Here is a 6,000-nt window from a genome sequence, read left to right as displayed (position 1 = left end):
TCAGCATTGTTGATCGTTAACGGCGTCTCAATCATGGAAGAACCTCAAAGCAAATAAGTTTATTATTGGCAATGACTTTCTCTCAAGGGCTAAAATAAGTATCAACTGTCATGTTGGTTATAATAGCTTAATTTGCGCTTATTTAAGCTTAATTATTACCAATTTATTCGTTGATTATATTTATATGAACAATTTCAACTTTTCGATTTTCTCCCATTCACTTAACATGGGAACTCATTAGTTTGTCCCCATCTTTTCGCGCCTATTAGCTTTTCACTCATTCTAATGCTATCACCTTGTAGAGCTCATCAATTGCAATCGATTCGTATATTATGATAATTGATTGATCATTTGGTTCTCGAGCAATTAACCAAAAACCTTAAATTTTCATTATAATTTAGCTTCAAGTAAACTTTTCGCACACATGATAATTTTGATGAAATCATTACAATTAAGACATGAACAGGATATCGTTAGAAAGACGATTAAACATAGAATCGACCAATATACTAATCATTAATTTAAGTTGATTAGTCTCTGAGATATGACCCTTAACATTTGGTTGATTCCCAACAATTAAGTTAATCATTTTTTCTTAATTACTTTCATCTCTTTCTTTCTAACCTAACCATTATTTTATATTATTATTATTATCATAATTACCAATAATTATTGAGATGATCAACCAACTAATGACCATCCCTGTCCATTAGTTGACAGATAAAGGGTAAACTAAGTTTTACCATTTTCTTTAATCCTTTCTTTTGTGCCCCAGACTGTCACTCACGTTACTCTCTCTCATCTTATCTTCTCTCTCTTCACCTCCTTTCATCTTTCTCACGTACACACAACACTTTCAACCGCCAAAAATAACCAAACCCAAATATTGACCAATTGGGTCATTTGATTCAAATCTTTGTAACGACCAATCAACAGTATTTAAACAGAACCCAAACTAATAAACCTTGTCTTTAGTTGATGACAATCGAAGAGATAACATCTCTTAGTGTATTTTATTTTCATTCTTTTAAAATCTAAGTGTTTCCTTCTTAATACAAGAAGAAGAGTTAATTTGATTAACAGTTTTGATTAGATTTAATTGTGTTTTTTCCAACTAAAACCAACATGTCAAAATAATGCGACAAAAATCAACCACCAAACCATTTCATAACAACTTTGTGTTCGAACTTTCTCTGTGTCAGAGGATTCAATACTCTAATTATTGTAATGACCGAGTCTGAGAGAGAATATCTATGAAGTTTCCTTTCTTATCAATAGTAGTATTTGTTCTTTAGCATTAATTAATCATCAATTCATCTTCATTAATTCACACATTTTAGTGTATTTGAGTTAAGATTCTAGATTGATGAACTTAAATTCGACTGAACTGTAGAGTTAAATGATTAAGTTGTTGTTATTCTTGTTTTGATGTTACGATAGTTATAATAATTGATTGATAGATGTAATGTCTACATGATCTCGACTTGTCTCATCTGATTTTGTGTTAAAATTGTAGAGAGTAAAGGTGGAGTTAAGATTCTAATGTTTGTATTAACGTTTACATCTATTCAATTAGAACCGCGATTATAGCTTAGCGTAGTTTAGACATTAGACTATTTGTTTCATTTGTTCAATAGTGGTTCATTAATAGATGTTAAGCGATAGCAAATGTTGGGATAATGTGACGAGATTCGACTGAGTTGTGATTTAGTATTATAAAAGTTCAAGATAAAATATTTAATGATTACAAGAATCATTTTAGGTATTGTGATTTGTTCTTGAACATGATTAACTGCGCTTCTGAGAGTTGGCCAAAGATAATTTTTTGCTACATGATGAAATTAAATACTCCACTCAACTTTCACGCATTTAGCATTTGGATGAATTATCACATTTCTCACTGACAATTTATGTTACAATATCATCAAGAACCTTTCACAGTATGAGCATATGTTAGGTAGCATCACAACACTGCATTGATGTTACATTGATGTTATTCGATGTAAAAGAGCGAGCATTTGGGACATTGTTCAATATCAATGAAATCAACTAATTCAAATTTCTTGATCTATGGTTATTAACCATCTAATTATGTTGATAACAGTTCTATCCGTTTTGAAGATGATTCTTCTTTCCCATCCTTCGTGGAATCCGCTTTAATAATGATTTTCTCCATTTGCATAATTGGTCTGTTGTCAATTTGGTAGTGCTTATGATAAACAACAAACCTTTGTGCTCTAGTGATCAAAACTGTCACTTCCATTGTACTATCACGCCACCAGAATCTATTACTTAAGCACCTGATGAAATCAACATTCCGACAAGCAAACACACCCGAATGAATAGAGCGGAAGCTTCGTTGTAGAGATTTACTTCCATATCCATTTAGAATACCTTTGCACCTTAAAATAGCTCAACCTCTTCCGGGTGATCTTGTGCTTGTGGAATAAGATATTTGTAGGGAAAATAATTTCGATTATGGTGATTGAAAGATATTCACATATACAGTAAACTCTCGGTTAATGCATAACTCGATAAACGCATAAAGTTGTGGGTTAAATCGCAGCTAATTCCCACTAGGTGGCGTTAGAATAGACGAAAATGCACAGCCAAAGGCAGAAAAAAACTGACGCCATCTATTGTAAATTAACTGCAATTAAACCCACAATTTTATGCATTAACCGAGAGTTTACTGTAACCACGACATAACCAGTTATTGATCATTTCTGCAGGGCTATTCAGCTTTTTTCGCCGATGTTTTTTGAGATTTTCTCAGCAACCAAGAGTCAAAGAGACTCGAGACTTGCGTGGTATGAGTTTGAGCGATACTTAATTGTCATATCAAAAGATCAAGGTCATTCAGGACACTGGTAAATTAACGCTTTTCAAGGTCATCAAGGTGATTCAACAAAAAAGAATATTCAGTTATACTGTTGACAAGTTTTGAGGTTTGTGTGAGCTTTGCTTTGCACGTTAAGATAAATTAATTGAATAGAAGATTTCAACAGTTATTGAATTAAACTGTAATATCTCAAGATTTGTGCCAACAACGATCTCTAAACTCATTTGGCAGCGTTGAAAAATGTGGAGTATAACTGAGCCACCTTCAGATGACCTTGAAATTATCAAGGAATCAAGTTAGTGCATGTTTCAACTTTAAAGAAAATATTATACAATCTTAATTTTATAATAACAAGTTCATCACCATCATGAATAAAATTACTCTTTCCCAATATCAACTTGCAATACTTGTTCAGGCAATCGCTCATCTCAGATATTTCGGCCGATTGACAAGTGCTAAATTGTGAATCTATCACACAATCCTTAGGAACAATCTTTGAAAACTTTGTCCTTCCAGAAGATAATCTAAGTGACCAACTACAGCAGTCACAACCTAAGATCTGGACAACCCAACTCCAAGACCATCAGGAATTCAACAGTTTATCAAAGTTTCATTTCCTTTTCCATCAGCACCTCCACCATAGCAAGAATCAGCACAAAGATACACACCGCCACTTTATGATCCTTCACCTGCATTGATTACAATTTATGAACCTGTTCCAGATGAATCAATTGATGTTGAACTCAATTCAGACGAACCTGTTTTTATTATTGAGTAAAGTGACTCAGGGAATGATGATCCCATAAATGATCCGGATGAATCACCAATGAGTACATCACAAACAAGTTCAATGGCATCGTTTAACGGTTCATCGCCAAGAATCTATAGGAGGCGGCAAAGGACACCAGCAATACCTGCAGTAAGACTCTTCATGAATCATCAAAGTGATAATTTAATTACCCCTGTAGATAATGTCATGCCCAAGCAATTGAAATCATTGATAGAACTCAATCAACGCAAAGGAGTGTCCGAAATCTAAATCTTAATTCGATGTATCTACTGGGAATATGTTTAGTGGTTCATCGTGAAAGTTATCACACATTGGGAAAATGGATACAGGCCGTTAGGGTAATTTCTTGTTCTGTTAGGATAAGTTGGTTTATTTTTTAGTACATATTATCTAATACACTAATAAGAATACGGATATGATTTATTACAATGACAAAGTTATTATCTATGTTATTAAAGATGAAATCTTAGTTATCCTTGAAGGTGATGCGGACAATCCTTCCTCTCTTTCAAACAAGAGATTTTTATATCAGAATTGACGATTTTTGTCGAGTGGCGATTCGAATCAACAGGAATAATTTTACAACACAAGTGCATCTCCTAGTATATTTATTCGAACATCGATTTATGATTCGTTAATTACCAAACTTTGTCAATTTGCGCTTCAAGGACCTAAGAATGGAAAACAATTTTATTATTATTATCTCAAATATAGATCGAATCTTGTGTTATCAATTTAAAAATTAATCACCTTTTTTCATTGAAAGATTAACTAATATGTTTGCAAATCGACATACACCTCGTTAAAAGTATAATCAGTATTTGCCAACTTCCGTATTATTTGCTTCATTAAATGTGGACAACCAGGTGGACCTCTTTCGTGTAATAAACCACAAGTCATACAACGGTTGTTATTATGTCCCCTTGGACAATATTTGATGTGACCTGGACCACCACAAAGATAACAGACTCTAACCGATCCGCAGCGTTGAGACTTCCTTTCATCTCTATTTAGAGAAGTTTAATAATATCATTCTTAAATAAAACCGAAAGAAAAATAATTGTCACTTACTTGATTTTAACAAATCTTTCATAACATCTCGGGTTACGGTTAACGTTATCAATGTTTTATGACTAAAAACTGCCCTTCCTTTATATTTAAAACTCTCAATGGGGTAGCCAAATGAATCTGCCAGAAGATCGCACGTTTGACGATCGGTGATATCTCGATCTTCATCATCATCACTGTCCGGGCGATTAAAAGAAACTTCCAATTCAGCCATTGGCACTCGTTGAATGGGTTGAATAATATAACTCCGGCTCTGTAGATTCTCGTAGAATCGAGGAACGGAAGCTCGATAGAGATTTATCTTCACACCATCACCAACAATTTCAACAAGAGAAGGCACTGCAATGAGAGCAAATAGAAGACTATCCCCCTTCAACCTTTAAAGAAATAAACTTAGATTAGCAATCAAATTTCTAAATCGAGGTTTCACCAACCAATATGAAAAAACCATTGATGGTCGAAGCTTGATTTTCAAATTTTTTAGGGAATCCATAACCCAATAAATAATCAAAAATAAATAAAATTGATTAATTAAAATTAAATTGATTGAGGTGTGATTTGATTTTGTCTTTCACACGACGCTCTTAAAACGACCTTTAAACGCTACCTTAGTTAAATGACCTCAATGACCTTGAAAATCGTAGGGTCGAGCGTCGCAATTTTGTTCAGTCCTCTGGTCAAGTCTTACATTCATATGACTCTTAGCTCTTTAGATATGCGGTTAAATAGCCGTGGATTAAAACTCCCCTGTATAACTGTTGGTTGGATATAAACGGAGTTGAATTTCTTGAAAAAATCTTAAAATGAAAATAGTTTATACAAAAATAAGAAATGATAAAAAGTTCAATAGAAAAGGAATAATAATCTTCACTCCTCATTTATTGATGGCAAGGAAAAGAGAGAGATAGAAGAAAAGTGAATTTCGCCTGAGTGTCACCTTTCTTCATGATGATCTTCTCATCATTAAACATCATCTTCGTCTTCCTTTTTTCTGTAATTGGATTCCAGAAATTGTTTACCAACTATGTTTACTCTATAAAAGATTCAATGATTATGATGATCATGGTGATGGCTAACCTGTGGATGATGATGCTTCCAATCATCATTTTTCTCTGTTTCATAAAAACCAGGAAACTCTCAAATTTACACAGAAGAAAAAAGTTAAGAATTTGAGAAGAAAATTTTCCTTAATAATTGGGGTTTCCTCGTGAGTATAAAGAATAGTTTAAAAAGGCATGATCGTTCTAAGAATAAAATCGAAGCAAGAGAAGACGAAAAGAAAAAATGTTCTGAGAACAGA

The sequence above is a fragment of the Panonychus citri genome, unplaced genomic scaffold (genome assembly GCF_014898815.1).
Source record: "Panonychus citri isolate SS breed McGregor unplaced genomic scaffold, ASM1489881v1 Contig00144, whole genome shotgun sequence".
Classification (NCBI taxonomy): Eukaryota; Metazoa; Arthropoda; class Arachnida; order Trombidiformes; family Tetranychidae; genus Panonychus; species Panonychus citri.
This window is presented reverse-complemented; position numbering follows the sequence as displayed.